The sequence below is a fragment of the Cimex lectularius genome, unplaced genomic scaffold (assembly GCF_000648675.2).
Source record: "Cimex lectularius strain Harlan isolate CLEC.00 unplaced genomic scaffold, Clec_2.1 scaffold26, whole genome shotgun sequence".
Taxonomy (NCBI): Eukaryota; Metazoa; Arthropoda; class Insecta; order Hemiptera; family Cimicidae; genus Cimex; species Cimex lectularius.
Window position 1 is genome coordinate 1,770,163 of NW_019392721.1, and position 13,242 is coordinate 1,783,404.

The 13,242-nt window shown below is 36.1% G+C and overlaps 1 protein-coding gene across 1 annotated transcript in view; it reads right to left on the bottom strand.

The window, feature by feature from the left end:
* The window catches only part of LOC106664028 (acid sphingomyelinase-like phosphodiesterase 3a), a 794,759-nt gene that overhangs the window by 640,526 nt on the left and 140,991 nt on the right, over nucleotides 1-13,242 (bottom strand). The window lies entirely within an intron of this gene.

The window sequence follows — 13,242 nt, forward strand, 5'->3', positions numbered from 1 at the left end:
ACTTAAATAAAGATAGATTAATTGAAAGATATTATTTGGTTTTATAAATAAGTTTAATAGGTCATAGATTATAGTAAAATTTTCTTAAAGCTGAATGTTGAAAAAATGAAGTACATATACATAAGGGAAACTTTTGTTACCACCATAACCGTCAGTATTTACAGATACAAGAAAATCTTATTTAAACTTTAAATAACAATTGTGGAAACTAGTGAAAATTAATGTTATAACTGACTTGGTTTTGTGTTTCCGTAAGGTTAGTATAAAAAACTAAGTTGACTAGTTTTGTGGTCCGCTTTACCAATTAATATCTTTCAATTAATTAATGTTTTTAGTTGAGATAAAAAAGTCTGTGTCACGAGCGGGATTCGAACCCACAACCTTCGGCTAGATACGCCGCTGCTCTACCACTTGAGCTATGGCGACCTCGATCCACTAGGATACTAACCTCCCACCTCAACACACACTGATGACTCAATGACACTGACTTTTTTACCCCAACTAAAAACCTTAATTAATTGAACGATAATTGGTCAAGCGGACCACGAAAAATAGTGAATTGTATACAATGTGAAAACCAAAACGTTCGAGAAAGCAGAGATTGCATGGATGGCATACACTAAGCACACCGGAAACGAAAAAGCCAACGCCCTAGATCTTTCGATTGTATACAGGCCGGTTACCAAAAATGAAATAATGAAAAAGAATGTGCCTGAATTTGATATCTTCTAATTGTTTCTGCATGTAATAATTCATGGCGTTTGAAAATAAAACAATACCCGCACCTACACATTTTTACATAGGAAAATCAGAAGATAAATAAAATTTTTAGTAATTTATAATTAATTACGTTTATTCCTTACGATATTTTTATTATTGCCTTCTATTGCACTAGTTTATATGCTATCTTCTATGCAATCGCCACATTGACTGGAGGAATAAAGAGCCAGGAAGATAGTAGTTAATGTATGAGAGAAAAAAAACCTTCATAGTCAATATTTAACGGAGACCGCTTTAGTGCCAAATATATACGAGCTTTAGCTGTATAAAGATTTTATAAGACTGTATATCAAAAAAGGGTATTATTTTTTCCGGGCGTTTCCGCAGGAGTATGAGCATAGCGACAATGTACGACGTCATTTCCTGTACGCCTTCTTCCCTTTTCCAACCGAAACTGTTAAGAGATGCCACCCCCTGGCCTATATTAACGCCACAATATCTAACCAGGTTCTCTTTTTCTCTCCGATTCGCACATATCATGTGACTCCTCGTCCAAACGACCACAGTGAAATTATTCGACTAGAACGATGGGGGTATTTATAATGCCAGTCAGGGATGAAATGTTAGAACTGAAAAAAAAGAAAAAAATAGAAACAAGCTGACTTTTAAAATTTACTATTATGAAATAATACGATGTTTTAGCCGTTTTTTCTGATGGTTAATGAATATTAACAAGGATTAATAAAGCCCTTGATTACACGCTGCCTGATCTTAATGTATATGTTCTGTAAATTTTCGAACAACAGATTAATAAGTAGTTTAATATACCATGTGAACTTTCATAAAAAAAGGCCATTATTTTTACGCTGGATATTTTATGGTACAATTGTGGTTCCAAACGTAAATTTTGACATTGGATTTGCTGGCGCTATTTCAATTTTAATGAGACGTCGCGTTAACCCGGATCAACTTTATTTTTCTTTTTTAATGTAATGCCTATGTTTTCGCTATTTTGGAAAGTGCTTTCGATTCTAGAAAAAATCTACCAGAAACTCAAAAATTCATTCGTGCGTTATAAAGAAATTGAAGATAACCTTCAGAATCCGATAATTTGAATTTATCGTTAACTGATTTAAAAGAAAGAGAAAATAGAAATTTAATCTAATAAAATTTATGGGGACAAGATTTTTCAAATAATCTTTTTTTAATTCGAATCTTTTCGATGAAGTGAGAAACCACGTTTTTTGGCATTCGACTCCATATACAGTCTAGTATCATGTATATAAGTTCTCTCTGTATCTCTCTCTCTCTCTCTCTCTCTCTCTCTCTCTCTCTCTCTCTCTCTATCTATCTATCTCTCTATCTCTCTCTCTTTCTTATATTTCTATTTCTTATTGATTACAATTTTAATGAGGTAATGAAAATTAATTTGATATTTATCTAATCGATAACATTGTTAGTGAATTTTTTATCATTTCATTCTACTTTGATTTATTGCAGTTAAATGTGTGTTTTTTTTTTTTTTTTTTTTTTTNGTTACCCTCCAGGCCGCCGTGTCCGGGAACCCAGACAATTACCACCGTTTTTCCGAGTGGCTCCAGCTCCCGGTATTTCTCTAACAAGAGCACGATGAGAGGGTCAAGAGAACCTGTCGCATATAGCCCAGACAGCGCTCAGAGAGACGGTACATACGAGGAAGGCTGAACCCTCCCCGGTCCGCACCGCCTCGAGAGCGTGACAAATCGCATTCAGCTCTGCCGTGTATACGCTGCAATGATGGGGCAACGACCAGAAGGTGGCTACTCCCTCGCTATACACAGCACACGCCACACCATCGCCGGTCTTGGACCCGTCTGTAAAAATCAGACGAAAACCGGCGTATCTATTTCTAAGTTCAAGGAACTTAGCCTTGTAGAATTATGGCGGCTATTACAGTTCCGCATTCAGCTTGAATTTTTTATTTATTTATTATTATATACAAATGATCATCTGGAAGCGCATGTATGTAAGTTCAAATTGTAAAATGTTCGTTTTGTCATTGAGTGAAAGAGAGGACAAATGACCTAGCTCTGCGAGATTTATAAAAATAAATCATTTATCAAATCTCTCTCTCTCTCTCTGTCTCTCTCTCTCTCTCTCTCTCTTTCTTTCTTTCGCTCTCTCTTTCTTTCTCTCTCTCTCTCTCTCTCTCTCTCTCTCTCTCTCTCTCTCTCTCTCTATCTCTCTCTTTCTCTTTCTCTTTCGCTCTCCCTCTCTCTGCCTTATATATCTTCTGTAGATACTTAACTGTCTTAGTATATATGTATATATGTGTGTGTGTGTGTGTGTGTATATGTGTTTTTATTTTAGAAGATAATTATTTCTATGATTATATTTATCTGATTGTTGATGGTTATTGGTATATAACATTCCGGCAAATTTACAAATATACGATAAATCAAGATTTATTTTAGTATATTATTATTTAAAATTTGGAAAACCTCTTTTGGTATTCTGAATGATAATAAATATCTTTAACGTGACAAGAACAACCTTATCAATATAAGATAAACCCTGCATATTGGTAGACTTTTCAAAGGTCACTCAATTCAAATAAACTTTTACATGTGTGTTTCTAAACGTTTGATGAAAATTTATGGGTATAAAATTGTCTTATGATAAAAAGTTTCAATTTGATAAAAGCTTGTGTTGATTAAAATTGACGCTTTTTTCGTAGTTGAATTTTTTTCTCATCATTTTAAAATTTCTTACCTTTAGCTATTCTAAAACATCTACCTAACGATTCTAGAAATTAATTGTCAAAATCAGATAATAACATTAAGAGAAAAATGTATTTTTATAAATGAATACCTTATTTTAGGAAAATTAATTCGTTTCAATGAAATGTTTTTTGGTTTAGAGGACAATTAACTATCGATTTTACAGTGCAATTTTACTAAAATAATGTTTGAGACTCAGTTTTCGTTGCACTTTTCAACTTCAGCATTTTTGTCGAGTTTTTTCTTGAGATGGGCCGCATAACACGAGTTAAAAAAAAAAAAAAAAAAAAAAAACGCGATGATCCGTACCCCTTTATGCAAGTAAATAATCAATTCCGGCGTCGGATGGGTCGGATTTTTTCTGTTATTTTAAATTCGGATATAAATATTAATATATTAAGTCTCGAATATTAAGTTTTGTTGAAAATACTTTTCTTCGAGAAATGATACTAAATGAGTACATTTTAGAAAATAAAGTCAAGTTGATTATCCCAAGAGCGGTTTAATCTTACTTTGTAATGAAACTTTTGCGTTCCAGGGAGGGTAAGGAAATTGAACATTATGAGCAAGTTTCTGTCCTTTTCTGAATCAGTGAGACACTATAACAAAAAAAAAGTGATAATATAATGTCTACTTTCACTTTTGAGATCCTGTACTTATTTATGCTCATTTGATCAGATGGATGCGACAGATCGGCGTGGAGGCAGACTGGATAAAAAACTGACACAATTTCCTACGCGTGAGTTCCGCGGCGGCACCTGTAGGTTATGAATACATATAACAAATAAAGTGAGCACTGGTATAGATGTGAGCGAGGTTAGAGAATAATAAAATGGAAAAGCTCCTTGGAAGATAAGGTGTTTTTCGCCAACCTAACAATTCTCCATGGTTTATCCGTATAAAATAGTATTGCAGTCGCGTTCTATAATAAATGACGTTGAATTTATTTTTCTACCTTTCCCATTTTTCAAGAAAGAGATGGAACAAATAAGCTTTTGACAATATTTCTATTGATATATTTCTAGCAAAGCTACATGAGCTTTATAGATCTCTATAATTTTACAAATCTCTTTGTAACTGGATAACGGTTTGTTAATCTTTTCAACGATTTCTATGTATCTAAAATTATTTGTTATTTTCCTTTATTGAACTTAGAAAGAGTGTCGTGCTTAACATCGTTAAACCTATTTGATCAACGCATTCACATTCTGATTTATAATTATGCAAATCATAAATCAGCTCGACTGATTATTAAAACAAAACGGAAATAATTTTATTGCAAAAATACAGTAAACACATAATACGCCTATAACGAGGTAACCGGTACGACATGAATGTAAAGTATAATTGCACAATAGTACGACTCCTCGTTGAACTTCAGAATTAATAATTGTTCAGGATGAGAGTTAGGCGTAACAAGTTTGAAGGTTCGTTAAGACGTAGGAAAAGGGGCAGAGAAGAACCCATTACCATATACAATATTATTCTGTTAACCTTTGGTAACTTAGTTGGGAACGGTGGGAGTTGTAGTCGGACCCCGGGAGGAAACGATGCGGATCTCCTGCTTAAACCTGCCGCCACTTGTAGCAAAATTCTGCCTTAGGAATACACATGTGGTTCTTCATATTATTACATTGTCTCCTACCCTTAAAACCCACCTACCACTCACTCCAGCCCTTTCTCACTTTAGCTTTTAACTATTACTTTGGGTTTTGCATAAATTGAATTAAATAAAAATGGGTATACTATGTTTGCTTCGCTTATTACTTTCTAATCACGGCGATGCGATCATAAAATTTTAAAAATAGACATATTTTGAGCTACATAACCGGAGACATTATTGGCCATTTGTTTTCGCTGCTGTCTGGCCATTATTGATCTGGAGGTCCTATGTATCGAAATCGTTGAGCATCTAAGTGTAGGTTAAAAAGGAAGGGTGAAAAAATACAGCCCTGTTTCACTCTGGCATCTGAGGAAGCTTGCTCGAATCGAACTTCAGCTTCATTACAGTTCCGATATTAGTCTGTCGATTCTGGTGGTTCTTAAAATTTCGATTAGTTTGTGCTGCTTTACACTATCTAAAGCTTCAACGAGATGTCATTATTAGACATGTGCTCCCGCCGATGTCTGGCTATTATTGATCTGGACGTCGTAGTATGGAAATCGTTTAAAGGTTCTTTAAATATAGCTTCCGAGTATAGGTTAAAAAGCAAGGGCGAAAAAATACAGCCCTGTTTCACTCTATGGCATCTGACGAAGCTTCGAATCGAACTTCAAGCTCCATTACAGTTCCGATATTAGCCGAACCTGCTCGCTGTCGATTCTGGTCGTTCTTTAAATTTCGTTTAGTTTGTGCTGCTTCACACTGTCAAAAAGCTCAACAAGATTTCACATTTTGTATTAATTCTAGTATGTATTAAACGAAGAAAAATCTTTAATACGTGATAAATAAGTTTGAGACTCATCGCAGCGAGATAAACTAGGTTTATTAGGCAGAAGATAGAGTGTCAATTTCATCCAGTCTGTAATTATTTTCGCGGCAGAATATTTGGCAATAAACTGTTGAATCAAAAGACCAAGCCCTGACCTAACCTACCTGCAATTTAATCAATAATTTTTCTGGATTTTTGTAGAGTGGATTGTCTCTCTACGAGTGATTTCTGGGTTAATAGTACCGTCTGTATGCTAATAAATTACATCCACACACCACAATCTATTCCCACTAATTTACAGTATTCTTAATCCCTGAGAATAGTTGAGGATGAACTCTCTAGTCACATGAAGGTTCAGAACTGTTGAGATGCGGTCTGGTGTGGTGTAAGTTTCAAAAAAACATTTTCTTTATCGTGCCAACGTTTCGAACTTTATTGAGATCATCTTCAGTGCCTGGGATTTACAAACTTTGTTTAAATTTAACAAATACATGTAGGATGTGGAAAAGTTTAAACAATGTTTGTACATCCCAGGCCCTGAAGATGATCTCAATGAAGTTCGAAACGTTGGCACGATAAAGAAAATGTTTTTTTAAAAACCTACATCACACCAGACCGCATCTCATGACTGCTGAATAATCATCGATTAACGGTCACTAATCACCACTGATCTCTAGTCACACTTACAAATTATATTTATACCACAATTTATTCACACTGACCCAAAGTTGTCGATAATTCTCGCGGTAATTGATGATGAACCTTTCCATTCACGATAATAAATTACTTCCCCAAACCACAATTTATTCACACTACGCCAGAATTATCGATTCTCTTCGGATGAGCCTATCCATTCAGGCTATTAAATTATATCCATACACTACAATTCATTCACACTAGCTAAGATTTTTGCTATTGTATATTTTTTCAACTCTATGTTTTTTATTAATATAAATAAACAATACAATAAATATGTAAAATGATTTTTTTTATCAAGGTATCGAACTGTCATTTCGTAGTAAATCTATTTAAAAATGATATTTAATCCTCTCTTATTTTTTAGATTTTCTCAGTGTTGCATCACTTAAATAGCTCTCTATATAACATTTATTTTATGTTGACAGTGTCAGGCGAAAATTTTTAATCGACAGAATTAATTTTCCCCAGGCTCAGGGTAATGGCATTATAACGTTTTCTTTACACCGCTCACTCACGCGATTTGGGTAAATCATTTAAAAAGGGTTTACCAGGATCAAAAAGGGGCCCCCAGACGATTATGTGGCGGCTAAACACGGGCGTGACACGCCAGGCAGTTGAGGCACCGATCGGCGGTCGTTATGGTAATTTGCTAATTCAATATTAAATCACACGATCCCGGCATCGGAGATTGCCGCTAAATTGACAATGTTTCCTATCGTACACGAGAGGGAAGGTAGTTGGTTCTATGAGCTGTTTTCTAGTGAATTACAAGATAATTTCATGGTTTGATTTATTTTAAATGAGAATAATATGAATCCACGTGGTGAAAAACATGTCTAACACAGCAAAAATGATTTGTAGTTTCCTGAATTTGAACCTAACGTACACATTCCCTGGATGACTGCGTTTTAAAAAGAAAAAGCTCATTTGTAAGTATGTTATCTGTATTATGGCCTTGTCGTCTGAAGACTATTTTCTTAAGAAGACAATTTTTGTAGAAAGAATAACTTGTTTAACAAGATTATTGATCAGAAAATTGACATTAATCGTAACTTTGTTTTATACTCAAATTTTCGGTAAATCTACACAGTGTTACATAATTGTTTGGTTACTTAAAAACGTCTTGGGATAACTATTTCTTTGTGTATCTAATTAGTTGTGTAAGTAATTAATAATTAATTGTAAACATTATTGTATTAATTGTGTAGAATAATTAGAATGAGGATATATAAAAGTAGAAGAAACATGTTTCGTGTCTCCCCTGGACGCTGGAGAATCCCTTCCAAAGTAAAGCTTAAAAAATCTCTTTCTCCCTCTTCTTGCCTGGGGGAGGTGCAGAAGGCTATGTGCCAAGCACTGCGGTCTAAACCCTAAAATGACCCTATGTCTATACTGTTCTGTACTTAGACCAATGTTGACATATGGGACAGTGGTGCAGACCAAAACTCTTCAGGCTAAAGCAAGGCCATTAAGTGGCACCCAAAGACAAGGCTGTCTCAGTGTCACGGGTGCCTTGAGCCCAACATCAACTGTGGCCCTGGATGTGTAGTTAAACCTTCCACCACTTCATATTTGAAGCCAAGGAGAAGCCAGAGTAGCAGCCCACAGGCTCGTAAATGGACAACCATCTGCAAGGATAAGCCATGTAAATAGACAATGGAAACTGAGGGAGAAGATACAAGCAGATGCCATTCTAGGCATACCAATTGATGCCACTTTTCAAAAGTAAATTTTACTAAAAAGACAAAGTTCTGATACCAGAACGGGAAGAATGGGCAAAATGAGCACCGTTAAAGGCAAACTCCTACTGGTATACTGACGGCTTCAAAACCGACAAGGGTATGGGAGCCGGAGTCTTTGGGATGAAACCCCCCTCCTTACAGGGCATTCCGTTCCCGAGAACTCATCGTCAACAAGTCAAGAGGATCTTCAGAGTCCGCACCTGGCCTTTTCGGCCTTATCGGAGGTTTTGATTCTCAAGATGAGAGCTGACGCACCTCCGCATACGACGGAATAGTGTTACCGTCGCAGCATTGGTGTATAGGCACCCCAGCCGCTAAGGGACGAGACAACCTCGCTCTCCGTTTGTCCACTCCGAATGGTCGGGCCCGCATTGTGCATCGGGTTGTATGCCGCACGCAGAGGGCTAACAGACCGAAATACATCAGCCTGTCCTCCCGCGTACTCCCTAGATAGAGAAGGCCACTCTATCTCCCTGAGTATAGGAGCTCCCCTAGCGTAGAAACTTCCGGGAACCCCCCGGCAGCGGTTTAGTTTAAAGTGGAATTGCTAACCACACCCTAGATGAGCACCGCCTAAGGTAAAGTCTCTTATCGAGCTCAGTCTACACCTGCCATGCGCATTCGAGGGACGCCATATGCTCAGCCTAGGTGGTCCGATTCTTTGCTTCCCCAAGGGTACTACGCCGGTCATACGCACAACAATGCAAAACATACTCGAGTCAGAGACACCGAATCACTACCCGTTTCCGTTCGCTTACTCACGCATTCGAGGCTCACGTAGCACGATCATTGCGTCCTCAACGCTTACACGCTGTCGTCCGGTCCAACGTCTCCCGTGAGGCCGGGGGTAATTACGCTAGCCATACGCAAGCTTCACGAAGATCAGAGATAGAATACAGCCTCTGTCTAAGTTCCAGCCAGGGGCGTCACCACGCGCCACCACAAAACCTTTCCCATTGGAACTTTGGGCTGATTTTGAAATATTTAAGTTACCCCGTGGTACAGACGGCCATACACCCTCCCGGTCTATGCAGACAGGATCTAGTGCACTGGCCCTCGTGTTACTCTGCTAAGGCACCCGCCGCCCATGCCGACCCTAGGCCGACACGAGTACAGCTTGTGCTTTAGAGAGGTTGCCACGCCCTCTGGGCTGCACTTTTATTTTGTGCCCGGATACCCCCCTTGCAACCAAGGGTTGGAAGGGGTCACAGGAAAGAATGAAGGAACCCTAACCATCTCTCAATCCAAGGGCCGTGGATGAGAACACGAGGTGAGCCTTTTCGGGGTCTCGAGTCTCAAACCACACTATACCACCCGTCGTCGCCGTAGTTCCACACATATTGGGCCACGACTCCCAGGGTGGGTCCCTCCTTACATGGCACTGCCACTTAAAAAGGCACATGCACCGGATAGGAGTCAGACAGAAGGAACACTGTGCAGATACTGCAAGCAGGAGACCGCAGAACACATTCTATGTTTCTGTGAAGAGCTATGTAGGTGCAGGTTCTTGGAAACAGGATAAGAAAATTCACAAGCAAGATCTAACACCAAGTAGCCGCTGGCAAAGCTATGGAGGCTGATCAATCGAATAATTGATCGAATCTTCGCGACGGAGTAAGAAACCACGTTTTTTTGTCATTCTACTCCATATGCAGTCTAGTATCATGCTGTCTGTTACGTTCTCACTCTCTCTCTCTCTCTCTCTCTCTCTCTCTTTCTCTCTCTCTTTCTCGCTCCTGTGCTATTGAACTTTCTCAATCTACGACATATACAGGGTGTCCAGAAAAGATGCCCACCATCACCAACTTCGTTAATTTCGGCTCGATTTTGATAAAACTTTATAATAACAAAATAAAATTAGGACAATAGAGGCCTGTATGATTCTGAGGTAGCTGCCCTACTACATAAAACATGTCACTTAAGAATAAAGTAGTTCATATTTACACATCTCTCAGCTTTTCTTCACGTCATCATTCCTGGAGAGAGAGTACACATTAAAACATCACGCAACGTTTGGAATCAACATTAAAATCGATTTATATCGTCACCGAGTTGATACACAATTCAATAAAAATGCTTTTGTAAATTTTCCAAAAAAGAAAATGTAGAATTCAATTTGTTAGCATCTAGAAATTATTTTGTAATGTTTTACGAAACCTCTTTTTTGTTTAAATTTATAGTTAGCGTGGACATTACGTTGGCAAGTGATAAAACGGATTTTTGACTGCTCAATCACTAGAAGGAACACATTTTATCATACAATAAAATCATTCATAGACTTTTTCTGATAAAATGAACAACCTGATAATTTAAAAAAAAATAGTCATATCAGTTATAACACACAATATATATATCTGTCTATATAATATATATATCTATATCGTCTACTACTAAATATAGTCTCTATAAAACAAAAACACACATACATATGCATATATAACATTTAATAACCCTCACGGATAAATTTGTTTTAAACCAGGCATAGAAACTAATTTAATATCATTGCTGTAATTGTTATTTATTATCGAAGTGTGCAAATCAGCAAATATTTCTCGTTAATGCAGGATTGCGGCGGAACTGCTTTTAGCCCTGGTAATTGATTTAAAACAACACTGAATACCTGCAGCAAATGGGTTTTCATTTTGTCTCTCTCAAAGTTAAAGAGAATATATATTGTTTTACTGGGTATAACAAATATGGATCAGAAGGGATAAATGCGTTTTAATTTTAAAAAAATTGAAAGAATAAAATAACCGAGGCTGAAGCATATTCAATAACTGCTACAAATTCACTGTTAATGAAACCGAAATTAAGAGAGTGCTGAGTTGTTGTTTTTTAGATTAATTCAGTGAATTATTAATCAATAGTAAATCGAAGTAATTATTATCAAATTTATTGCTAGGCTATAAACCAGAACATATTTTGTTCGAATAAAAGCACCATTGAAAAATATTCATTCATTTTCCTCTTTCTGCCATGATAGAACCCCACTTTAATTGTTTAATGGTGAATTCTTCAAGTACAGACCTGTACATTTTGGAAAGTTATTTGGTTTCAAGACTGATCCAGGCCTGAACGGACAGAATCTCGTGTTGTCTTTGGATCTATATCGTTTCTAGCTCTGTGTGTGTGTGTGTGTGTGTGTGTGTGTGTGTGTGTGTGTGTGTGTGTGTGTGTGTGTGTGTGTGTGTGNGAGAGAGAGAGAGAGAGAGAGAGAGAGAGAGAGAGAGAGAGACAGACAGACAGACAGACAGACAGACACACAGACAGACAGAAGCTAAAAAATGCAATTATTGTTACACTAACATTTAACATACTAAGGAAAAATGAGAAAAAAGAAGGAAAAAAGCTTTTTTTTTATTTTTTTGTTTTGTTACAAGGTAAATAATGACGACGGTTTCATAAGCCTGTAAAATGCGAATATACATTTATGTTACATACACACATTGTATTGATACATGTAATTTAGATTATGTGTCTAATTTTTAAATTATGGTAAAAAACGTAAAATGTAAAGATAAAAGAGCAATAAAAAGAAATAAGCATGTTGTAAAATGTAAAGTAAAGTAAAATAAAATATAAAAAATCATTGAATAGCCATTTATATAATAGCAATACACAAATAAGAAAATATAACATTTGCATATAAATAATAAGCATAATATTGTTTAGGATCTAAGAGATCAATTTGTAAAATTGAGGTTCAAATTTCCCCCTATTTAAGGTTGTGACAAATTTAATACTTCTTTGTTTTAGTTTCGCCACTAAATTCAAAATCAAAGCTAGAGCATTGAATAAAAAAATATTTATGCCAAAAATTACAGATTTTTTTAAATTTAAAACTTTTATAAACGTATTAGCATGAGTTTTATGATATTAAGAATACTAAATTCGTTTACAGAACGAAAGAATTTGGAATTGTATAGAAAAGAGAGCGCAAATAAATTTCGATCATTTTTAGTATGGCACGTAGTCGCGGATAAACCTACTTTAGAAGGTATTTTTAGCTTTAATATCATCTCTGTCTCTCATGTCACTTCAAAATATGTTCCTAATTTCTTTTAGTTTTCACCACACTAAAAACTATCTTCTCTTTAAATCCTGACATTCGGGATATTCTTATAAGATTTGAAAGAACGTGACGACTAAAATATTAATTGCTAGAAAATTTGGCATAATCCAAAACAATAAGACAGACACAATGACAAAAAAGTCATCTCAACTGGTACCCCTTAGGATGGGGTCGTTTTCAATGTCCTCTGCTGGCGCGTTAAGCAGCATGTCAGGAACGCCTGGGGGTACGAATCATTTACCCGAACAGAAACATGTTTCTTGCAGTAAAAATAAAACATGTAAAACAAAGGGAATCCTCCTCCAGAATTTTAAACACTTTATTCATTCGTTTACTTTCAAACAGTAATTATATTTATTTAAAATTGGAGTTTGAACTATTATTTGAACACAATTATTTATTTTTGCATTTCTTGTAACAGTTGGCGCTCATGTCGCTTCCTACATAACCAATTCGATCTTATAAAATATGCAATTCTTTCATTTTATATCTAGCTTTTAAAGAACATTTACCGATATATACATATATATATCGATATGTACATCTTCGCTATATATATAGAGCGAACATGTACATATATATATATATATATATATATATACAGGGTGAATTGCTACTCGTGCTACAAACTTCTCCAGTAGATTCTTCACCCTAAAATGAACAAAAAAGTTCATATTGTCCATGGTCCGATTCTCAACCATTTCAGAGTAATTTCGCTTTTTATCGATTTTGAAAGATATCACGTCCTGGCGTCGGAAAATCGTGATATCTTTTAATCTAAACATTTCTCTGAAAATCTAATAGCACCGTTGAAATTC